At 40.2% G+C, this 25,307-nt stretch overlaps 1 protein-coding gene and 11 non-coding genes across 16 annotated transcripts in view; all 12 read left to right on the top strand.

Annotated features, from left to right (window-relative positions):
• Nucleotides 1–25,307, top strand: part of rbfox3a (RNA binding fox-1 homolog 3a) — a 488,647-nt gene that overhangs the window by 150,159 nt on the left and 313,181 nt on the right. Inside the window, exon 1 of one of the 5 annotated variants that reach the window (XM_035146622.2) lies at nucleotides 16,795–16,834. The exons of the other annotated variants lie outside the window; for them this stretch is intronic. The gene's annotated coding sequence lies outside the window, so the exon portion shown is untranslated. Of the gene's footprint in view, nucleotides 1–16,794; nucleotides 16,835–25,307 lie in introns of those variants that run through there. 5 annotated transcript variants of the gene reach the window in all.
• trnak-cuu lies at nucleotides 301–374 on the top strand. Its single transcript has one exon. It is a non-coding gene; the product is annotated as a tRNA-Lys (tRNA).
• On the top strand, nucleotides 1,194–1,267 carry trnak-cuu. Its single transcript has one exon. It is a non-coding gene; the product is annotated as a tRNA-Lys (tRNA).
• On the top strand, nucleotides 1,735–1,808 carry trnak-cuu. Its single transcript has one exon. It is a non-coding gene; the product is annotated as a tRNA-Lys (tRNA).
• trnak-cuu lies at nucleotides 2,275–2,348 on the top strand. The gene has a single exon. It is a non-coding gene; the product is annotated as a tRNA-Lys (tRNA).
• trnak-cuu lies at nucleotides 2,820–2,893 on the top strand. The gene has a single exon. It is a non-coding gene; the product is annotated as a tRNA-Lys (tRNA).
• Nucleotides 3,359–3,432, top strand: trnak-cuu. Its single transcript has one exon. It is a non-coding gene; the product is annotated as a tRNA-Lys (tRNA).
• Nucleotides 3,905–3,978, top strand: trnak-cuu. Its single transcript has one exon. It is a non-coding gene; the product is annotated as a tRNA-Lys (tRNA).
• Nucleotides 4,979–5,052, top strand: trnak-cuu. The gene has a single exon. It is a non-coding gene; the product is annotated as a tRNA-Lys (tRNA).
• trnak-cuu lies at nucleotides 5,514–5,585 on the top strand. The gene has a single exon. It is a non-coding gene; the product is annotated as a tRNA-Lys (tRNA).
• Nucleotides 6,049–6,122, top strand: trnak-cuu. Its single transcript has one exon. It is a non-coding gene; the product is annotated as a tRNA-Lys (tRNA).
• On the top strand, nucleotides 6,587–6,660 carry trnak-cuu. Its single transcript has one exon. It is a non-coding gene; the product is annotated as a tRNA-Lys (tRNA).

Genomic DNA, 25,307 nt, shown 5'->3' with positions numbered 1-25,307 from the left:
GGATTGAATCCAGCAATTTATGTAGATGACATAGCTAAACTGAGGAAGAAAACTGCAAGGGATTGGATCCCTGCACAAAGCACAGTATGGATGTGCTTGATCTTGTGGCGAAAGAGTTATGCAACATGGTTCTGGCTGTCTTAGTTCACGGAACATGTGGTCAAAGACGTTTAGGCAAAACTTTCTCTGTAATCTGATCATCTCCTCAGACCTAGGTTGTGTTAGTACTCAGTGTTTTACTTCTCATGAAACATATGTCTTGCCATCTGAGGTTTCTCTCGAAGTGATACTTTGGAGGTAGCCCGGCTAGCTCAGTTCGGTAGAGCATGAGACTCTTAATCTCAGGGTCGGTGGTTCGAGCCTCACGTTGGGCGATGCAGCTTTTAAGTCAAGGAATTGAGCAGAAAAATGCAGATCCAAGTCTTAGTTCCACTGAAGCTTAAATGGTTCCTTATTCAAGGAAACATCAACAAACTTCTAGTTTCCACACACCAATGTAACATCTATAGCTGATCAGAACATGTTGTTTTGAATTGAATCAGCAAATAGATGACATAGCTTGAAGACATTGGATCTAACACAGTATCTTCTTGAGTTATGGTTTTTCTGATGAACATCTGCATCTGAGGTTTCTATTGAGAAGTGATGCTTTGGTGGAAGAAGCCGGCTAGCTCAGTTCGGTAGAGCATGAGACTCTTAATCTCAGGGTCGGGTTCGAGCCACGTTGGAGATGCAGCTTTAAAGTCAAGGAATTAAGCAGAAAATGCAGATCCATCTTAGTTCCACTGAAACTTAAATGGTTCCTTATTCAAGGAAACATCATATAAAATCCCCAGGTTTCACACACACCAATGAAACATCTATAGCTGATCAGAACATGCTGTTTTGGATTGAATCCAGCAATTTATGTAGATGACATAGCTAAACTAGGAATGAAAACTGCAAGGATTGGATCCCTACACAAAGCACATTATGGATGTGCTTGATCTTCTGGCGAAAGAGTTATGCAACATGGTTCTGGCTGTCTTAGTTCACAGAACATGTGGTCAAAGACGTTTAGGGCAAAACTTTCTCTGTAATCTGATCATCTCCTCAGACCTAGGTTGTTTTAGTACTCGAGTGTTTTACTTCTCATGAAACATATGTCTTGCCATCTGAGGTTTCTATTGAGAAGTGACGATTTGGTGTAAGAAGCCCGGCTAGCTCAGTTCGGTAGAGCATGAGACTCTTAATCTCAGGGTCGGGTGTTCGAGCCCCACGTTGGGCGATGCAGCTTTTAAGTCAAGGAATTGAGCACAAAAATGCACATCCAAGTCTTAATTCCACTGAAGCTTAAATGGTTCCTTATTCAAGGAAACATCAGAGCATATACATTCCCTAGGTATCACACACACCAATCAAACATTCATAGCTGGTCATAACATGTTGTTTTGGATTGATTCCAGGAATTTGTCTAGATTATATAGCTAAAATAAGATTGAAAACTGCAAAAGATTGGATCCCTAACCAAAGCACAGTATGGATGTGCTTGATCTTCTGGCGAAAGAGTTATGCAACATGGTTCTGGCTGTCTTAGTTCACAGAACATGTGGTCAAAGACGTTTAGGGCAAAACTTTCTCTGTAATCTGATCATCTCCTCAGACCTAGGTTTGTTAGTACTGAGTGTTTTACTTCTCATGAAACATATGTCTGGACATCTGAGGTTTCGAATAAGTGATACTTTGGAGGAAGAAGCCCGGCTAGCTCAGTTCGGTAGAGCATGAGACTCTTAATCTCAGGGTCGTGGGTCTGAGCCCCACGTTGGGCGATGCAGCTTTTAAGTCAAGGAATTGAGCAGAAAATCAGATCCAAGTCTTAGTTCCACTGAAGCTTAAATGGTTCCTTATTCAAGGAAACATCATATAAAATCCCCAGGTTTCACACACACCAATGAAACATCTATAGCTGATCAGAACATGTTGTTTTTAATTGAATCCAGCAATTTATGTAGATGACATAGCTAAACTGAGGAATGAAAACTGCAAGGGATTGGATCCCTACACAAAGCACAGTATGGATGTGCTTGATCTTCTGGCAAAAGAGTTATGCAACATGGTTCTGGCTGTCTTAGTTCACAGAACATGTGGTCAAAGACGTTTAGGGCAAAACTTTCTCTGTAATCTGATCATCTCCTCAGACCTAGGTTGTTTTAGTACTCGAGTGTTTTACTTCTCATGAAACATATGTCTTGCCATCTGAGGTTTCTATTGAGAAGTGATGCTTTGGTGGAAGAAGCCCGGCTAGCTCAGTTCGGTAGAGCATGAGACTCTTAATCTCAGGGTCGTGGGTTCGAGCCCCACGTTGGGCGATGCAGCTTTTAAGTCAAGGAATTGAGCACAAAAATGCAGATCCAAGTCTTAGTTCCACTGAAGCTTAAATGGTTCCTTATTCAAGGAAACATCAGAGCATATACATTCCCTAGGTATCACACACACCAATCAAACATTCATAGCTGGTCATAACATGTTGTTTTGGATTGATTCCAGGAATTTGTCTAGATATATAGCTAAAATAAGATTGAAAACTGCAAAAGATTGGATCCCTAACCAAAGCACAGTATGGATGTGCTTGATCTTCTGGCGAAAGAGTTATGCAACATGGTTCTGGCTGTCTTAGTTCACAGAACATGTGGTCAAAGACGTTTAGGGCAAAACTTTCTCTGTAATCTGATCATCTCCTCAGACCTAGGTTGTTTTAGTACTCGAGTGTTTTACTTCTCATGAAACATATGTCTTGCCATCTGAGGTTTCTATTGAGAAGTGACGATTTGGTGGAAGAAGCCCGGCTAGCTCAGTTCGGTAGAGCATGAGACTCTTAATCTCAGGGTCGTGGGTTCGAGCCCCACGTTGGGCGATGCAGCTTTTAAGTCAAGGAATTGAGCAGAAAAATGCAGATCCCATCTTACTTCCACTGAAGCTTAAATGGTTCCTTATTCAAGGAAACATCATATAAAATCCCCAGGTTTCACACACACCAATGAAACATCTATAGCTGATCAGAACATGTTGTTTTGGATTGAATCCAGCAATTTATGTAGATGACATAGCTAAACTGAGGAATGAAAACTGCAAGGGATTGGATCCCTGCACAAAGCACATTATGGATGTGCTTGATCTTGTGGCGAAAGAGTTATGCAACATGGTTCTGGCTGTCTTAGTTCACAGAACATGTGGTCAAAGACGTTAGGGCAAAACTTTCTCTGTAATCTGATCATCTCCTCAGACCTAGGTTGTGTTAGTACTGAGTGTTTTACTTCTCATGAAACATATGTCTTGCCATCTGAGGTTTCTCTTGCCAAGTGATGCTTTGGTGGAAGAAGCCCGGCTAGCTCAGTTCGGTAGAGCATGAGACTCTTAATCTCAGGGTCGTGGGTTCGAGCCCCACGTTGGGCGATGCAGCTTTTAAGTCAAGGAATTAAGCAGAAAAATGCAGATCCAAGTCTTAGTTCCACTGAAGCTTAAATGGTTCCTTATTCAAGGAAACATCAGAGCATATACATTCCCTAGGTATCACACACACCAATCAAACATTCATAGCTGGTCATAACTTGTTGTTTTGGATTGATTCCAGGAATTTGTCTAAATTATATGACTAAAATAAGATTGAAAACTGCAAAGGATTGGATCCCTACACAAAGCTTTGTATGGATGTGCTTGATCTTCTGGCGAAAGAGTTATGCAACATGGTTCTGGCTGTCTTAGTTCACGGAACATGTGGTCAAAGACGTTTAGGGCAAAACTTTCTCTGTAATCTGATCATCTCCTCAGACCTAGGTTGTGTTAGTACTCGAGTGTTTTACTTCTCATGAAACATATGTCTTGACATCTGAGGTTTCGATTGCGAAGTGATGCTTTGGAGGAAGAAGCCCGGCTAGCTCAGTTCGGTAGAGCATGAGACTCTTAATCTCAGGGTCGTGGGTTCGAGCCCCACGTTGGGCGATGCAGCTTTTAAGTCAAGGAATTAAGCAGAAAAATGCAGATCCCATCTTAGTTCCACTGAAGCTTAAATGGTTCCTTATTCAAGGAAACATCAGAGCATATACATTCCCTAGGTATCACACACACCAATCAAACATTCATAGCTGGTCATAACATGTCGTTTTGGATTGATTCCAGGAATTTGTCTAGATTATATAGCTAAAATAGGATTGAAAACTGCAAAAGATTGGATCCTTAACTAAAGCACAGTATGGATGTGCTTGATCTTGGGGTGAAAGAGTTATGCAACATGGTTCTGGCTGGCTTAGTTCACAGAACATGTGGTCAAAGACGTTTAGGGCAAAACTTTCTCTGTAATCTGATCATCTCCTCAGACCTAGGTTGTTTTAGTACTCGAGTGTTTTACTTCTCATGAAACATATGTCTTGCCATCTGAGGTTTCTCTTAGGTGATGCTTTGGTAAAGGCCCGGCTAGCTCAGTTCGGTAGAGCATGAGACTTAATCTCAGGGTCGTGGGTTCGAGCCCCACGTTGGGCGATGCACCTTTAAGTCAAGGAATTGAGCACAAAAATGCAGATCCAAGTCTTAATTCCACTGAAGCTTAAATGGTTCCTTATTCAAGGAAACATCATATATAAATCCCGGTATTCACACACACCAATGAAACATCTATAGCTGATCAGAACATGTTGTTTTGGATTGAATCCAGGAATTTGTAGATGATATAGCTAAATAGGAATGAAAACTGCAAGGGATTGGATCCCTACACAAAGCACAGTATGGATGTGCTTGATCTTGGGGTGAAAGAGTTATGCAACATGGTTCTGGCTGGCTTAGTTCACAGAACATGTGGTCAAAGACGTTTAGGGCAAAACTTTCTCTGTAATCTGATCATCTCCTCAGACCTAGGTTGTGTTAGTACTCGAGTGTTTTACTTCTCATGAAACATATGTCTTGCCATCAGAGGTTTCGATTGCGAAGTGATGCTTTGGAGGAAGAAGCCCGGCTAGCTCAGTTCGGTAGAGCATGAGACTCTTAATCTCAGGGTCGTGGGTTCGAGCCCCACGTTGTGCGATGCAGCTTTTAAGTCAAGGAATTGAGCACAAAAATGCAGATCCCATCTTAGTTCCACTGAAGCTTAAATGGTTCCTTATTCAAGGAAACATCATATAAAATCCCCAGGTTTCACACACACCAATGAAACATCTATAGCTGATCAGAACATGTTGTTTTGGATTGAATCCAGCAATTTATGTAGATGACATAGCTAAACTGAGGAATGAAAACTGCAAGGGATTGGATCCCTACACAAAGCTTTGTATGGATGTGCTTGATCTTCTGGCTAAAGAGTTATGCAACATGGTTCTGGCTGCTAGTTCACGGAACATGTGGTCAAAGACGCTTAGGGCAAAACTTTTCTGTAATCTGATCATCTCCTCAGACCTAGGTTGTGTTAGTACTGAGTGTTTTACTTCTCATGAAACATATGTCTTGACATCTGAGGTTTCATTGCGAAGTGATGCTTGGAGGAAGAAGCCCGGCTAGCTCAGTTCGGTAGAGCATGAGACTCTTAATCTCAGGGTCGGGTTCCAGCCCCACGTTGGGCGATGCAGCTTTTAAGTCAAGGAATTGAGCACAAAATGAGACCCCATCTAAGTCCATTCTAGAAGCTTAAATGGTTCCTTATTCAAGGAAACATCAGAGCATATACATTCCCTAGGTATCACACACACCAATCAAACATTCATAGCTGGTAATAACATGTTGTTTTGGATTGATTCCAGGAATTTGTCTAGATTATATAGCTAAAATAAGATTGAAAACTGCAAAGATTGGATCCCAACCAAAGCACAGTATGGATGTGCTTGATCTTCTGGCGAAAGAGTTATGCAACATGGTTCTGGCTGTCTTAGTTCACAGAACATGTGGTCAAAGACGTTAGGGCAAAACTTTCTCTGTAATCTGATCATCTCCTCAGACCTAGGTTGTTTTAGTATCGTTTTACTTCTCATGAAACATATGTCTTGCCATCAGAGGTTTCGATTGCGAAGTGATGCTTTGGAGGAAGAAGCCCGGCTAGCTCAGTTCGGTAGAGCATGAGACTCTTAATCTCAGGGTCGTGGGTTCGAGCCCCACGTTGTGCGATGCAGCTTTTAAGTCAAGGAATTGAGCACAAAAATGCAGATCCCATCTTAGTTCCACTGAAGCTTAAATGGTTCCTTATTCAAGGAAACATCATATAAAATCCCCAGGTTTCACACACACCAATGAAACATCTATAGCTGATCAGAACATGTTGTTTTGGATTGAATCCAGCAATTTATGTAGATGACATAGCTAAACTGAGGAATGAAAACTGCAAGGGATTGGATCCCTACACAAAGCTTTGTATGGATGTGCTTGATCTTCTGGCGAAAGAGTTATGCAACATGGTTCTGGCTGGCTTAGTTCACGGAACATGTGGTCAAAGACGCTTAGGGCAAAACTTTCTCTGTAATCTGATCATCTCCTCAGACCTAGGTTGTGTTAGTACTCGAGTGTTTTACTTCTCATGAAACATATGTCTTGACATCTGAGGTTTCTGACAAGTGATGCTTTGGAGGAAGAAGCCCGGCTAGCTCAGTTCGGTAGAGCATGAGACTCTTAATCTCAGGGTCGTGGGGTCGAGCCCCACGTTGGGTGATGCAGCTTTTAAGTCAAGGAATTAAGCAGAAAAATGCAGATCCAAGTCTTAGTTCCACTGAAGCTTAAATGGTTCCTTATTCAAGGAAACATCAGAGCATATACATTCCCTAGGTATCACACACACCAATCAAACATTCATAGCTGGTCATAACATGTTGTTTTGGATTGATTCCAGGAATTTGTCTAGATTATATAGCTAAAATAAGATTGAAAACTGCAAAAGATTGGATCCCTAACCAAAGCACAGTATGGATGTGCTTGATCTTCTGGCGAAAGAGTTATGCAACATGGTTCTGGCTGTCTTAGTTCACGGAACATGTGGTCAAAAGTGATAGGAGGATGTGAGTAGGATTGCTAAGAAGATGAAATACATGTCATAATGTTTCCCAAACATTCACCTGTGTACTCACAGAGGTGTGAGCACACACCTTCAGTTATATCCATATGCATTTGGCAATGCTAGAGAATGAACATTTACACTTGTTTATAATCTGCTTTTTACATAAATATAGTGAGTCAAAACTGCTGTTCCAAGAGTTTAAGACGAGTCCATCATCCATGAGTTCTGCTGGCCAAATCCGATTATGCTCCACAAAGCACCCACGGTGGTTTACTGACAGCAGTTTGTTGGAGGACTGCCTGATAAAAAGCAATTGTTGTTGATCTGTGAAATGTCATGGGGTTGAATGCAGATGATTTGTGGGACAGTTTGTAGAGGACCAGCACCCTGTCCCTTCCCCCTCTCCCTGTCCTCTAGCAGCCCATGCTCGCTCATCACTAAGTCAGTTGATTGTTCATTTCTGAAGTTTGTTATGCTGGGAGGACAGGTGGCTCGGCTTGGATCGACACTGGGGCAGCATTCTCATATTCTTCACTGCCCCTCTCCCTCTCTCTCTCTCTCTCTCTCTCTCTCTCTCTCTCTCTCTCTCTCTCTCTCTCTCTCTCTCTCTCTCTCTCTCTCTCTCTGTATGTCTATCTTGACTTGACAGGGTTCAGTCATTCTAAAAAAAGAATATCACTTTTGTAGTTAATTTATCTAAATATGATTTTAGATAACCTACGAAACATTGTTAAAACAAAGTCTGCTGTCAGACTATCAGACAAGCATAACCCAACAGGTTATCCCGATGAAACTTTATTTAGTGGCCAAAGTGAAAGAATAGTAGAAAGTCCTGTTTACTCAGTTTAGCTTGACATTGTTACTTCAATGTCCATTCTTTTTAAACTTGGCTTTTGTTACAAGCCACATAAAAAACACATAATCACACAGTTGATTGAAGTCATGTTTTTTTGTTTTTTTACTGCTGATGAATATGTCACTATTATTGTATTATAACTTAAGTATCATCGTCACTATCAGGAGACACATGACCATGTGGGTAGTCTCATGCAGCTGCACTGTAGAGGAAAGAAAAACAGTGCCCCTCATATTTCCGTACTGATCCCACCACCTAGTGGTGAGACTGCTTCACTCCAAATATGGTGAAATGGTTTTTTTTGTGTTACCTGTCTAAAAAAAAAAAAGGATTACTTTCTATATTATACTCTTTTGTAAACATTACTTTTATCCTAACATTATACTTTAGATTCAGATCATCACCAGTTCTTCATTACCTCCAGTATTTCTTTAATTTACATAATTCAGTGTCTTAATGTTTCTGAAGTTAAAGCACAGCACAAATAAAACTGTTTTTGATGATTGACTGATTTTAACTTCCTGGCATCATTGAATGGTCTTGTAGAACCAAACATAAACTAAATGTCTCATTCAGCAGCTGAATAAACGTGTGTGTTTTTCCCTGAAGTGGAAATCAAACAATTTTCAAAAAGTTGGTTCCAACACTGTTACAGAAGTTCACACAAATGCTAGGCACTGTCAGGTTATTTTTCTTTCCCCTTGTGTCCAGTTCCCATCAAAGCAGCTGCATGAGGTTACAGTCTGGAGTCTGTGCTGTTCTTCATCATGCAAAGCCTCAGTCTGCTTCTCTTCTTCTATTGTTGTGGTTCCTTATGTAGCTGCAGGACGAAGCTCTGACCAAAGTCTGAAGTCTGACTTCATCGGTTGTTTCTCAACCCTCTGATAGGAACATACCTATCTACCTACCTACTTCCTGCAGAACACTGTTGTCCTTATTCTACATCAGAGGCTACAGTAAGACGCTTTGTACAAACACAGGGTTTGTAAGGATTGCTTCTCTTACCTTGGGCAGTTTACTGCTGACCTTTATATCATTAAGGTTATTCACTAGACTTCGATTACCTATATTTCATGATAAAAAAGAGTGTTTTAAAATTACAGTACATCTGACATTGAATCTGTCATTCTCCTATGTTTTTTTCATGTATAGTTTTACCTCTCTGTTTTACTTATTAGATAATGCTTTCCCCAAATATGTTGTTTATTCATATTTGTCCAAAAAGTACATTTACAGTTTACAGTTGTGATGTCTGAATCCGTCTAATATTATCATTATAAGTTATATTTTGTTCTTATTTCTATTTTGTTTACAGTATCATATTACATTAGATGTAACCTGCTCTTTTGTCATCATATATAATTTTGCACATTCACATTTTCACATCAACAAAGCATGAGGCTAAATGTTTAATACTGAAATTTGCTGTTAGTGGTCCAGATAGTGTGTGTGTAGGTGTACTTGAGCTGCCAACAGATGGCAGTGGAAACCTGCAGTACGGTCAGCAATAGAGCCCAGAGAGTGCCAACTTCACCACTGACACACAAATGCATTTCCACTGACCAATTCTTTATGGTATTTTAGTTTTTATATTTGTTCATTCAGGCCTAACAAGACTGCCAGTATAAATGAGATAGGCAATAAGGATGATTTAGGCTCACTCACATGAAGCAGAGTAATATTTGTTTCATCCAATCACAATGAAATATTAAATAATGTGTTTATTTAAGGGTTTATTTATCTAATGTTGCCACATAAAGGAAAAAAGTGAACAAAACAAATAGATAAAAACATATGTGAGCAGTGGACTGAGGTATTTTGATGATAAATGGATAAATTCCACCATGTTACTTTGTTATAACCATGTGATTTAACTCTTCATGATTCTCTTTGTGAATGATTGTGGACCAAAAAAACAAAAAAAACTTCTAATTTGACCTTTATTTAACCAGGAAAGTCCCATTGAGATGAATAATCTCTTTTTCAAGGGAGACCTAGGCAAGATAGGCAGCAGCACAGATAAAAACATACAACACATGCATAGCTACACAACCAGGCAAGTTAAAAACAGCAACATCTTATAGAATCTGCCTACAGTTCTATTATTCTGGTTTTAAAGACGTTTAGTGACAATCATTTGCTGAGCTTTAAGTCCTTCTGCAATAAAATTCCAAGTCGCAGGTGCAGAATAAGCAAAAGCCCTTTTCTCAACTTCTGTGCAGACATTTGGAACAGAGAGTAAAAAGAGTAATGCCCAATACATTTCTGCATAATACAGACACAAAGGTAATGAGGGAGCAGGCCCAGAATCGCCTTATATATAAAGTTGTACCAGTTACAGAGCCTACGGGTGGTCAGAGCAGGCTATCCTACCAGAGAGTACAACTCACAGTGATGAGTCAAAGCTTTACAATTTGTAATCAATCTCAGGGAGGCATGGTATAGGCTGAGTTAAGCCTATGCAGATGATGGGCATCTACAAGTCGCTTTCCTACATTAAAAGAAAAGCACAATCTATTTCTCAAGTAAAAACCCAGTTTTATCCTCAGCTTTTTCAACAGGTGCTGCACATGTGTATATGTGTGTGTGTGTGTGTGTGTGTGTGTGTGTGTGTGTGTGTGTGTGTGTGTGTGTGTGTGTGTGTGTGTGTGTGTGTATGCGCCCATATCTTCAATCAATCCATGCACAGAGGCACAGCTGTGCAGGATAAATAAGACTCAATAAGAATAAAATCCCAGCGAGCTTTAAAATTCTGCATTTATTTCCATTATTAATTGTGGTCATTACTGCTGTCTCCTCCCACTGAGGTGCGAGGGGGAGTGGGGAGAACGAGAGAGACAGAGAGAAGAAAAGGAAAGAGGAAAAAAAGGAGGTTGGGGAGGGAAAACAGAAGTGAGGTGGAGAAGCCGTGAGAAAGAAGGATTGAGAGGAAGGATCACAGGATAGAGAAGACAGAGAAAGAGAGATGTGAGAATGGGCGAGAAGGTTTGGCTCCTCTCCACATTTACAATTGCTGTTTTAGACGTCTGCTGCCTGATCAAATACTCACACATTGCACATCACCAACATGGTTTAACGGATTAATAGACTGCCACAAATATTCAATCCAACATTTAATATTAAATCCAGGTCTTTAAGTTTGCAAATGACACACACTCCTCATTGTTCCAAAAAAGCAACATCTTGCTCACTAAATGTTTGCTGGTAAATGTTTAGCAACATTTAGGTGTTTTCTAATGTGAACAACATAAGTGAAAACTAATGTTGTCTTCTCCATGTTGCTATTAATTACAGAGCTCTCTCACAACTGAAAGTCTCAGCTTCCCAGAGAATGGGGAAAAATAAGTGACCTGCTTTCCATATGTCACAGTCTCTAAATGGCCATCACTTCCTCTCTGACCTGCAAATTTGATTTATATCAAACCTTTTATACAGGTTTTTTTAAGCATTATCCATGTTATGTTTGCATTTGGATTACATAGAGCAGGAGTCTACCTTTCCCAGGACTCGCACCGTGTTGCTATACAGAAAACGTTCACAGTAATATGGACATGATACCAACAACAAAGGCTGGTGCATGTGTTTATTTTTCAGAAATCACAGACAGAGGACTTTGCTGTTGAATGTCTGCATGATGAGGGTCTTCAGCCAGGCCCTGATTGAGGAGAGTAACATGTCATAAGACTGTTTAAGAAGTCCAATAACAACTTGTACATATTACCAGTTTTCAAACTAATGGCTATATATTAAAAATTCCTTCAGACTCCAACATATAAAACATGTATATAAACTGTGCAGTGTGGGAGCCTAGCAGCTTCCTCACCACTTACCACAGTGGTTGAAATAAAACTGTTCATTTATTTTAATGAGGTAATATAATCCTACAAATAAATGGAGAATCTTTGTCAGTCCTACAATGTTTTCAACAACCACTTAACTCAACTTTGTGGGTTTCTGAGTAACGAAGGAAGTGCAGTGTTGACTGGGAGGTTTTTTGGATAAGAGGTTGTTGAAACCTTAACCCTCCAGTTGTTTGCATGATCTGTAACAAATTTGATATCAATAAAAAAAAAAACAAGTTGACTCAGGCATCTCTCTGTATCTCCTCCTGAATGAAAGGTGCTGCATAGATAAAGTTTTGCTTACTATGATTTGTTAGATAAGAAAACCTGGTTCTCCGTCTCTACCTGACCAGCAAAAATTCAGGTAGAGAAATGTCCAGCTCCTTGCTGCATACCTTGTACTTTTCCATAACCACATCAGTGCAGCTTACGTAGCAGTGCTGAGAATACTGAGAAAAGCTGACGACACTAAAAAACTCGGGTCTGACTCAGGCCTGCAAAAGAAACAAAGGCTACAAAACATGGTAAATTTTTAATTCCTTTGGTGTGTGTGGTGTATACAGTGTGTGTGCATAGAGCAAGTGTTTTCGTCCCTCAGCACAGCAGTCTAGCCAACAGTTTAGGCTCTGGTCTCTAGATGAATTTGAAGAAACACCCAGAGTAGGGCCTCAGTGGTGCACCCCCCCCCCAGCCTCGATACAGTTTGACACTTAATTAAAGCTTTCATCAGCTCCCTGTGAAGTGCCGAATGACCATCCCCGCTTATAGCCATTGTCTTTCTTTGCACCTCTCATTATGTGACGCTGTGTAAGGGTTGCGATGCATTACCCTTGTGAAAAGCCTCCACCGGCATACAGACAACATTTTAAAAAAGCTGTCCTTCTCATTTCTTACTCTGTTTACTTCCCAGAGTGGTTGACTCCCCCTCCACTTGCCTTTATTACACAAAACAGAAATAAAATACACAAATAAGACATGTCATTAACTTGTTTAGTCTCACTTGTGATACTGGTCTATATATATGTGTATATATAATTAGATAAATAGACTGGTGTTTTCATTTCTGCCAGTGGAGGCTTTTCACAAAATTACACAGCGTCACATAATAAGAGGTGCAAAGAAAGACAATGGCTTGTAAGTGAGGGATGTATATTGGGACTTTAAAGGGAGCTATAAAAAGCATATGTACATATTTATGAGTATATATGCTTATTATTCCGCTCCATTTCTTTTCGACCTTTTCCTGTGTGTTAATGTAAGATAATGTAATAATCTTAGCCAGGTAAACCCAAACATATCTCACACAAGTTATGCATGATACAAATTATTTTAAAAAACATTTTTTGACAATGACTGTCAATCAGTACTTGTTATGCAGAGCTGCTGGAATGACAAATCTAAGGAAAAGTCCATTTTCTCACATTAATTTGTTTGTTGTGTGTTTTACTGCCATCGTGGAACCAGGGCTGCAAAGGCACGAGAACGCCATTGCGAACACCCTCTCCCACATGTTTGTAAAATTCCCCATTATTCCAGGGTACTTTTGAGTCTCAGGAGAGAACAATGGAGGGGTTTCTCCATTGCGGACCCTTAAATTAGCACTGTGATGTATTTATGGGAGTCCTGTGCGACATTAACGTTTTGGGAGGAAAAATGATGGCACATTCGGCTGTGGTGTAAAGGCCCTGTAAATCTGGTGGCTTGCACTTAACATGCTTTATTACGCTGGCTGCTGAGTCTCTCATCAGCATCGTCTTCCTCCAAGCTCACACTCTGTCTTCCCCCTTTCTCTTTAATTCTCTCACACCATCATTTTCCATTGTGCTCACTCAGCCGATTTCCCTGTTAGCTCCTTACATTCTTCTGTCTTGTTGCTATTCTCTATATTATAATCCTTTTGTTTTTCTTTCCACATTTTTCATCAACTTATGTTCATCTCATCAGAATTTCCTTTATTTTTGATGCTTTACTGCTTTTATATGTTTTATCCTATTTCATTGAAAGTTGTCAGTAGAGAAAAAGGGTTGCTGAAGTCAAAATCGTGCTCCTTTTTCTCTGTATAGACAGTGTAAGGGGAGTGACTGTTCCAACACTACAAAGCTTGGGTGGACATACAGCTCTCATCCTTACGTTAGAACTGCTGAAAAAAATACATGTCTGTGGACACAAAAAACTGGTTAGTCACATCTACAGAAGTGTATCTTAGTAAACCAAGCTAAAGTGTAACTTACCACCTAATGAGAAGCTTGTTTTGCTGACTTTGTTCACTGCGGGATATGGTATTGTAATAGGAGCAATAAAGACTGACTTGAATCCTTGAACCAGAGAGGGCAGTGTTGCACAGCTTTGCAGTCTGCAGTGTGAATATAAAGCTCAAAATTACACTTTGTAGTTACCTGATAAAACATTAATATGTTAAAAAAAAGTTTATTTTCACCCTTTTATCTTAGTTTTGGATGAATTCAACACCTATGGTTCTGTATTTTGGTCTGCAAGTGAAGCTTCGACTGGCTTCACAGCAAAGGTTGGATCTAAATCGGAGACCTAAATGTATCCAATACCTGCTTCTCTTAGTGCCCAAAAGGATGCAACTATTAGGGTCATTGGACAAAATGTTATGGTTGGACGATTTGTTCCAACTGTTTAATTATTTAATTATATGTTAATCTAATTACATGTAAGTATTTGGCATGCAGTAAACTTTGAATGCACTCTGTATCTTATTACAGACAACTTACAGGCATGGACACAGACAAATAAGCAAACCTGAACAAATTGTATTCAATTAAACAGCAGGCAGTATAGCAGACATCTTATTTTGAGCCATTTGCCATTATTACTAAACTGACCATTCAAATATACAATTGTTACAATTTATGCTTAAAATATGAACATACAATTTTATTAAAATACCCAGGAGACTGATGTTTTTTTTTTTATACATTTGACGTCATATTGATGATTGATTGATTGATTTATTTACAGTCTTTGTTAATGTGTTGACATTTGATACACTGTCTTCAATTTCCACGTCCTCAATTGTGTGTTTGGGAGTGTGTGTGATATGAGCATCTAAAAAATTATGGAGTGAGTGTATGTGAGGTGACGTGTGTGTGGCACGTGACGTTGCCACTGGGGGTCTCCCAACACAGCCAGACACCAACCACTCAGGTTTCAACATACTTTATTTCACCAACTGCCATAAGCTACAGTGACTACCCTCTCTACTACCTTGTGTGCGTGTGTGTGTGTGTGTGTGTGTGTGTGTGTGTGTGTGTGTGTGTGTGTGTGTGTGTGTGTGTGTGTGTGTGTGTGTGTGTGTGTGTGTGTGTGTGTGTGTGTGTTTGTGTATATGTGCATCTTAAAAGGATGGCGTGTGTGTATGTGATGTGACATGTGCTTTGGTGTGTGTCTGTGTGTGTGTGTGTTTAGGTGGATGAATGTTTTTTTACCAACAATCATTTCAACTAAAGGTCAAGTTTGTAACTAGATCAAAGCACTGTGGTTTTGTGCATGTGTGTCTGTTCAGAATGTTTGAATGATACCCTCTCCCACTGCTGATATGAGGAGGTAGGACTCTGCTGTCATGAGCATGATGAATGAGAAATGAGAGCTTTCCCCTGTACGTGCGCGCACACACACACACACACACACACACACACACAGGGTTGGGAGAGCGAGCATCAACTTCAGCATTATTCAAATTTAGGGTGATATATGGGTAGACATCATACAGAAAAAGCATGGGGGAAAATCCATTGTTAAGTGTTGAGTTTCTTTCCTCAGTCGGGCAGAAAGCAAATCTACATGCATTAAGGAAACGTAATGAGTGAAAGGTAAGAGAAGAGGAGAGTGAATATCTTAAACACTGTTTGCTGCACCGGCCCTTTGTAGAAATGACATTTTGCTTCCCTAAGCATGTAAATAAGATGGAGACAAGCTGGAGCAGATGCAAAAAAGACTATATGACAATTAAGCTAATCTGTGGATGCATGAAGACTTTGTGTGTGTGTGTGTGTGTGTGTGTGTAGGCAGCTGCATCTCTTTCAACCATAACAGACAGAGAATGACTCAAAACCTCAAAAGCAGCAAGGCCACACTCACATGCAACATCTGACACCAACAATTGTTCTCTTATTTTTCATTTTAGAATTTAGCACAAGATGTTGAATGGTGTTTGAAGGTCTTCTGCACAATTTAGGTTACCAACTACCAGTAGATGTTAGCAGGTGTCAGCAGCCACCAGTGGATGTTAGGGACATAGCTTCAGTTGTGCACCTCAGCCTTAAGGTAAATCTGGCTACTGGCTTGTATGGCAGTACTATGAAAGCCATGTGGCTGCTCAGTAGATCAGACATCATTAACTCTAAGCATTTTTAAACTAGACACTGTCTGATTTTAGAACATAGGACAAGATGGAGAATATCCCTTGTATGTTCTACCGCACTAATTTATGCCTACCGCCAATTGATGTTATTGGATGTAAGTGACCACCAGCGGATGTTAGGGACATATCTTCAGTTGTGTACCTTAGCGTCATCAGGTATTTAGGCCTTTTAATCACAAGACATCCTCTTTTAAGGCAGGCCCCCCACAGGTTGATCAGACCTGGGTGCATGTCCCTAGCATATTGGGGCCCAGTTGGGATCTTTCCTCCTGATCCAGAGCCATTGGCTGCAGCGTTCTGCAGTGTGTGATGTTTCTTTTATGGCTTTAGGGCTTGTCCTTGGATCCCCAGATCTTTGAGCAAGCTGATGGTGGATGTTGCAATGAAACCCCTGCAGCCAACCTCAACATGGAAAACTATTGCTTTCCAGCCACATTTCTCTGCCTCAAATACCATGTCTGCATACCACAGCCTTTTCCTCTCATTCGCTTCATCAACAGCATCCTCCCATTGTACTGTTGGACCAGTAGTGACAATTTGTGATGGGACTGTAAGCCGCTAGGCCACGTCGACCAACATCTCCCAGTCTCAGGCTTGCTCCAACTGACCCCTCCTAATCCTGCTTGCTTCCATCAATCAAATCAATCAATCAAATTGTATTTGTATAGCCCATATTTACAAATCACACTTTGTCTCATAGGGCCTAACAAGGTGCGAGATCCTGTGGACCTTAACCCTCAACAAGAGTAAGAAAAAACTACCAAAAAAAAACTATGTCAGCTTACTGGACGGCTGCTTTTGCATGATGAGTTGTTTCTCTCGGTGTCCTGTTGTTAGGGATGATCCAACAGCCTTTAGAGATTTATCTCATGACTCTGAGAGGGTCATTTCCAGTCTTGCCTTGGTGCATTTAAACTCCTATACAAGACTTGAGATAGGCAGATCAAGGATGCTGTATCCATACAGGCCAATGTTGCTCAGACATCTTGAGACTCCTAACCACTTTCTCACATAGGAGCTGATCATGGGCGGCTGTGGCTGAGTAGTAGAGCGGTTGTCCTCCAACCAGAAGGTTGGCAGTTCGATCCCAGTCTTCCCCATCTGCATGCCAAAGTGTCCCTGGGCAAGATGCTGAACCCTAAATTGCCCCTCATAGAAAAATGAAGTGCTGCTAATAGATGCACTGTATGAATGAGTGGGTGAATGGCAAACTGTAATGTAAAGCGCTTTGAGTGGTCGTCAAGACTAGAAAAGCTCTATATAAATACAAAACCATTTACCATCATTGTCTCCATGTTCTCAACTCTTGTGAGGGGATCGACTACTGTGTGTGGCCACATCAGTCGGGGGAACAGGCCAAAGAGTCAGAACCAGAGCTTTATCTTACCAGGAAGCTGATGTTCTTAAGGCCACTGCTGACATCCTGCTTCAGTTGCTGGACCGGCTCACAGTCTTTAAGGCTAGCATCGTAGCATCTTCCAAGGCTTTTCAACTTAATCTAATTTTAAATCAAATACAATAAAACATAATCAATTAAAAAAAATGTGTCATTATTTCAAATAAAAACAAAACTGGTTTGGATTTATATAGCACTTTTCTAGTCTTGATGACCACTCAAAGCATAGTTTGCCACTCACACACACATTCATACATTAGCAACACTTTTTTTGTTTTATGAGGGGTTCAGCATCTGGGTTCAGTATCTTGCCCAAGGACACTTTGGCATGTGATGGGCAAGACTGGGGATTAAACTGCTGACCTTCTGGTTGGAGGACGAACACTCTACCACTCAGCCACAGCCGCCCCAAGCCTCAGCTCTTCCTTTAACTGCTGGAAAATTAACTCAAACAGGAGGAAATAGTACTGTTGTTGAGGATTATATTCAGGTGGAAATGAATGCACATGTGGTGGTCATTGGGCGTTAGGGTTAGACTATAGATAGACTATATAGACCAATAGACTATAATGTGTGTATTCATGTTACTCAAGGAACATGTCACATAGTACGACAGTAAGGTACAGAATGTAAATACACTGTCTATTTCTGAACAAACTTGGCCCTGAAGATCTTAAAAAACTGATCATCAAATTATTCTCTCAACCTGATAAATACAGGATCTACACGCGATAAAGTTAGAATGTGGCTGACCGGCTAAGCCTAATAGAGAGAATAAACTTCTCTTCTCTCAGGGTTAATACCTCCCTCTCCCGCTCTCTGTCTTCACACATTCTCTTGCTCTCGCTGACTATCCATTGGAAGACAGGGAGAACATTAACTATTGATAATCTGTGGAACAGCATCACATTCAGAAATAAAATTGCTGTCTAAATGTATTCAGAGTCTGGTCGTAAAACTGTAATTATACACATTACTTTGAATATGAAATGCTGGCTGACAGTTATTGTCAGGGGCTAATAAAAGCCATGCATCTCCTTGGCTGTTGAGTGCAACACAGAGAATAAGAGACATTCAATATGGTCATAACACACGGATTGTTCCCAGCCCAAGTCAAACATATTATGCATACAGTCTCCACTTGTTGCCCTTGTGGTCATGTTCAGGTGATTATTGTCAGTGTGTCACAATGTTGCGTGTCCATGGCCTGACCTGCAGCGTTACAAAAATGGCTGTGGCGAGCATCCAGGAGAGACCTTAAGCTAGTGTTGTTAGCTATTAGGGATGCATTCATGGGTTAATTAAAGTTACGGAAAATGCTTATAGTGCTTCTTTTTGTATATTCTGCTATTTTGGTTTGACCCAAATTTAAAAAGCATTTCCAAATACAGTCCATTCATCAATTATTTATTGTTAACTGCATGGACCCGACAAAAAGGTTGGACAGCATGAGTGATATGTATCCCATGTATTTATTTTCACAAAATTCAGTCAGACAACTCACGTTTGAAATGTTTATTGCAGCAGAACATAGTTCGTGTTTGGTGTCTAGCCTCTGACTTCATCACTCCTCCAAATATGATTACGTAGATACAATGGGAGTGAAGAGCAAATATTTGTAAGTATATGCAGCAACACTGACACTGCGGGGGCAAGCAAAGGGAGAGATGGGGGGGATTTTTGTAGCTTAAATAGACCTCCAAATTGGGAGGGTGTGTACTCGAGAAGATTGTGGAGAATGAGACATATCACATGATTTGAGCAGCAAGGTGGAGCATGAAGCTTATCACATGATTGGCGCAGGATGCCTCCATGTCATCTGTCTTTCAAGTTATTCCAAACCAAAACCAAACTGAGGGCCCTGGGCAGTTCAAGGAAGGATAATACATACCGTTTATCCAGTGCCTCCAGATACCACTGGAGAAATGGCCTGGAGGATAATGCATCTAGTCCAGATTTTTTTATTGTTCCATAAGTACAGCCCTTATTAAATTAAATAATTATAATATAATTACTAATTAATAATGTATCTGTTAGTGCTTTTTGCTGCTACCCCAACCCAGTTTATCCAAAGGGATCACAATACTAAATGTAGCTTGTCGTATCCAGACACCAATTGAATTGTCCCAACTTGTGTGTGTAGGCACCTCTAACGCATGCATCAGCTTCTAGATGTGTGATTATATGTGTGGGATAATCCCATCCATACGTTCTTGTCTGTGGATGGGTTGATGTCAACCAATGGAGGTATTAAATAAGGCTCTAAAGTGAAGCTTGCTAGAGCCGAAAGAAGATAATTGAAAATCAAAGGAGAACTTTGTTAAGTTGATTAGGCAGCACTGGATTGTTCCTGATTGAATGAGCTTTCATTATGACATGCAATTAAATAGAACTTGCTCTGGAAGAGGGATGGCGAGGGAAAGAGGAGAGTTGACATGAGGTGGTGACGAGGGGGGACCCAGAGAGAAGCAAAGTGGGTGAGGTATGCAGCAGGTTAAGACAGGTCTACACTAAACACTATAGAGCCTGGCTGATTTTTAAACAATCATTTAAGGTATACAGAACATATATAAACATTTTTTACTATAATCCATGGATGCACATTTTTTTAATCAGTTGAAGACCACGACAAAGGAGGACACATCAGACTGAACATGTTTTGGTGTTTCATTGTGTTTGAGGAAACTGGAGCTTTTGTGGTTTGGAGGGGAAGTGTTGCAGAGTTGACTCTTGACTACGGACTCATTTTAAATGTCAGTGTAGTTGGGTTCATTAACTTGGATTTGTGCTGATTTGGTCAATGTTGCAATCGCATCATTTTTGCCAGAGAAGCACAGCAGCTTGAGAGTGACTGCTGATTAACAGGTACTATTAATGAGACACAATTACATGACAATTCCCATTACATTTACTTTAATGATTCCATCTGTAAATGAGAACAACTGTATTGTGAAATCAGCGGAATTACATCTGAACAGGAAATGAGCAGAGGATAGACGAGTTGTCAGAGTAACCAGGTGGTTCTGCTATTTTTATTTTAGATTCTTTTATTTTGTGATAGGAAAACTTGTGTGTTTGTTTTTTTGAGAGCACAACCATAAATCAGCTCGTTAGTCCATTATTACTGTCTGTTGCTTTCCATGGTCATTTTTGGTTACAGTAGTATCGCACTTCCAGAGGATCATTAGCACTGAAACCATACTAGTTTGATGTGGAACCCCCCATTGTTCTCTGAAAGATGGTTAAACAAAGCTTAATTGCAAATACCTGCTTGACTGAATTGTGACAGAGGTTGATTCCTCATTGTTAATAGTCCAAGAAACCTTTGGGAACAGGACTGTCCTGTGCCCCAGTCCCTCTGTAAGGGACAATATGACAGAAGATGAGAAACACAGAGTAATACAAGAAGGGAAAGTAAGAGCGAGACAAGAGAGATAGAAAAAAGGAAGAAGCGAGCCAGTGTTGTGACAATATCTTAAATAGCTGCCTAGTGACTTAAATTGTTCTCAACAAATAGATCCCAGATGTCCTGCATTTCCTCTGCTTCCTCCTGGATACACACTGCTGAGAGAGCATCCATTAATTAATATGGCTCGGTATTAAAGTTTTCAAACAATAAAAAAGGACACAAAGGGGGATTTAAAGAATGAGTGTTTGCAGTGAGAACAAATTAATGAAAACATCAACCTCTCGAGGATAGAAATTCAATTTATAATTTGTCTCTATCAAGCTGCTGTTGCTCTGTAACTTTTTCCCACAGCACCTCTTTGTTTGCTATGTTGGTTTGACCACTGAGGATAGCAGAGGGGAAGTTTAAGGATGGCTTCTTTAATAGATAAAGGCCTTGAGAGGAAGAAACTTCACCCAAATAGGAAACATTGTCCAATTGTTTCGACACCTTTAAGAGATATTTGTGGCTAATTATGTTAAGCTATAATATAACTGTAACAGAGGCTCACTAAGGTACGTAAGACTGCATCAGCTGTCTCTCCCACACACCTTCAAAACTGAAGTCTTCAGGTTTTTACATTTTCACACGTTTGTGCCATTATATATCAACACTTATTTGTTCCTTTGAATTAAGACCACTGCAAGACTTGTTTTCGAGTTTGAACAAAGAACACATGCAATTCAATTGTAGATCGCAAGCAGAAAACGTTGACATGCCCAGTATCTATGTCTTTTACGTCCTTTATAATCACAGCCTAGGGAGTTGGAGGTGCTGGCCTGTGTGGGATGGGGATATCCTTCTCTTCAGCAGCCTACAAAAGAGCTGGTAATGTCACAGGAAGAGGTTGATTCTTTTTTTGCTGACTTAAGGCTTAAATGGTTGGGTATTAACTCACTACATTTAAAGTAAAAATCATAACAGAGCGCAAAAAAGTCACATGATGAAGTTATAATTAATCACATGATTGATCCATGTCTAACCAAAGAGCCAGATCAGCAGCTTCTGGTGTCAACAACAAGTGTCCCAAATCAAACACACCATCCATGTTGTGTAACAGGTGCAGGAAGGTTCGGGTTAAACCCTAAAAGCTAAAATACAGGTGGATGGATGATGAGGAATACTTCAGCTGGAACTTGTACATTCACAGCTGCTCTAAATCATTCAACTTGGAGGAATGCAGTGAGACAGAGGCTAAGTGGACTGGTTCTATTTTGCAGTGAGAATGAATGGGCATTGATATGTCATATTTAGAACTAATTGTGGTGCCTATGATATTCAAACAGGTGAGTGTAACAAATTACAATCATCACTGTAGTCACTGTACACATGAGAGCATCAACAACGACTGTGTTGCTTAGCAACAGAGTATTTGCACATTTTCTCCTGCTTTATTCTGCAGGTAATTCAATAAGAAGTGCCAGGATATTTGATTTATGTATATTGCTTCGTAAAACCCATGTCCACCCACTGTGGTATTCAGGCATTTTGTTTGCTATTGGTGCAGATCTCATTTGGTAACAGCATATGCCTGGTAGCCTATGAATACTTTATAATATATATGAATACTATAATTAAATCATTTCATCGTATATGATCATACACATTATTAATTGTTTAACTCACCCCTCCCCCTTTTAAAGATGTTATGCACTTTTGCAAACTTTTACTCATTTTCACAGACGTCAGTGTAATTTCCCAGTATGTCTTGTGGACACTCTGCCCCAGTGAGAGCCAGTGACAGAAGGCATGTGTTTTTGGGTTGTCCATCTCTCCAACCATCTTTCAAACCGCCACATTCTTGTGAATACGATATCTCGGGATCACCTTGAGGAAATTTCTTCAAATTTGGTACAAAAGTTCAGTCTGACCAAAGATGAACTGATTATGGTGATCAAAGGTCAAAGGTCAGGCTTGTTGAGGAATTTTTGATGTATATTACATTATATCTGTACAGGAGAATAGTGTCTGTCTAATTCCACAGATATTCCCTTCTCTCTCCAAGCAGTACCCAAGGTCAGGTTATAGATAAAGGGCCAACCAACAGTACATTGTAGTGTCTACTTTGAGGGACTTTCAGATCTAACTCAGACGCCCCACACAGAGAGGCACCAACTTCAACTCTCACCAACTTTAACTCTTTTGCGTATTTCACCAGTGGCAAGACGTAAGGACACAACGTGATTTAGCAATGCATATTAACTCTTAACTATCCAATAGGATGTGAACACCTACATGTAACATAGAGACGCAAGTAGAGGAAGATATATGGGGATGCTGTGGGAGACATCTTCAGACTTGGGGGTGACAATTGCTCATGTTACTCTGTTAGCGTTTGTATATTGTTCCACCTTCTGGTCTCCTTGATGCATCAAGTCTACATTAAAATCTTTTGCATAAGACATCAGCTGCTGCCTGAGTTCTCCTTTCACCAGCTTCCAGAGAACTTCCTTAACAGTGCTGACCTCCAGTTCTTGTGGTCATGATATATTAAGGAATATCCAGGGAATTTTATTACATCTGGCACACAAATTCACTTGGACAAAGATCAAGGTCACTGTCACTGACCTCATGAATCTATTTTTTGACACGCCAATGCTCATCTTAAGAACACCTCAAGAGAATCCTTTCAAATTTGGCACAAATGTTCACTTAGACTAAAGGATTAACTGATTAGATTTCAGTGCTCAATGGTCAAGATCACACTGACCTCACATGACTCTGGGAAAACACTCATGTAGACTGAAACTGGACTGGTTGGCAGAGGCATACAACTGCAGGGCGATAATTCTACTTTTATCTAGTTACGTGAACATGCTAACATTACTTAAGATCAAGATTGTTGAAGTCTGCCAAGCGCTTCTCACCTTTGAAGCTGGTCTGAAGCCAGTGCTTGACTGTGTACATTCAAAAACACTATGGCTATAGGAAGTGAGACGGCTCTTCACATCCCTTTTCGGGTGTAAATAGTTAAGATCTTTGCATTTTTAAGAATTAAGATTTAACCTTTCTTAAGGAACTGTGATACCCAGTAGAAAAAGAGGCAGATCCTCCTTGAAGAGAAAGTCCCCAGATTGTAATAAAAGCCAAACTACTGAGCCATGTCAGGTCAATGAGTTTTCTAAACCATGTACTTCAAACGAAGCGAGGTGGGAAACACTGATGAGAAAACACAAGTTTTATGCACAGATTTTTTTTTTAATCCAGTGAGAGCTCCAAGCAGCAGTGCTGTGTCCTGTGCCCAGGTCGTGGTTATGCATGTTTTCCTCTTGTATATAGCAACTCAGAGAGTGATTTATCACAAAACTACAGGTTCCTGGCTGTGGGAATGGGGTTATATTTCATAGAGGCAGTCTGTAGGGCAAAACTATTGTTCTCCTGATGCAGTGCCCCTTAAGAAAGGCACGACTGGTTTAATTTTTGTGCTTGTGTATGTGTGTGTGTGTGTAACAGAGTTTGTGTCTGCATATGTAAGCATATATCAACTTATGTATTCGTCCGTCTTTGCGTGCACTAGAGACATACAACTCTCAGTGATGGAAATCCAGACAAAAATGCATCTATGAGTTGAGGCCATTAGTGTGCTCATTCAAAACCACTGATTGTTGTGTAGAATGTATTTTCCAATTCATATTTTGTCATTCTTTCTTTGATTATGTTGGTGGAGTCATTGTGTGAAGAGTGCAGAGGTGTACTGAAAACAGATCAGAATCACGTTACAACATAAAAGATTATGTTGTTGTTTTTACATCATTACAACAGACAAACTTTGTAATACATACGATCACACTATAACAATGTACTATTTATCATAGCTCATGAGCTTCAATTACCTAAAAACACAGTTCTTGGAAGCCTCATGTTTGTCGGATGGCTCTTGTCTGTTTCTTAGTTTTCTGTGAAGTTAAGAATCAAAGGGACGTATACTTGTCAGAATGACAGTTTTTAATTACATCACTTCACTTCCTTCAAAAAGGACAGCTTGAAAAATAGCTACTTAAATTCTCGGTAACCCTGTGTGACTTACTATTCCTCTAAGCACCTGTTTGACTTTGCTCAACAGATTCCATGCAAAGGCTCTTTAGGTTTCTGTGAGGAGCCATGAACACAATCTGGTTCGACAGCTTGTTGAATCCCCTGATGACCGGTGTGTCCATCGTCTTGAGCAGTGCTGAAGCTAATTCAAGTAGTAGTAACACAACATGAATGTCAACTGAGACTACCAGCCATCCAATCAGCAATCAAAAGCAAATTTTGAAGGATATTTTCAAAACTTATCCGGTCCATTCTAAAAACCCCACTGTTGAGGGAGAGACTTAAACATGAGTATGATCAACTTTTCTGCATCTTAATGTGAAAACAGAATCTCCCAAAA

The sequence above is a fragment of the Hippoglossus stenolepis genome, chromosome 21 (genome assembly GCF_022539355.2).
Source record: "Hippoglossus stenolepis isolate QCI-W04-F060 chromosome 21, HSTE1.2, whole genome shotgun sequence".
Taxonomy (NCBI): domain Eukaryota; kingdom Metazoa; phylum Chordata; class Actinopteri; order Pleuronectiformes; family Pleuronectidae; genus Hippoglossus; species Hippoglossus stenolepis.
Note: the sequence above shows the minus strand (reverse complement) of the source record. Positions and strands in the feature narration are given on the sequence as shown.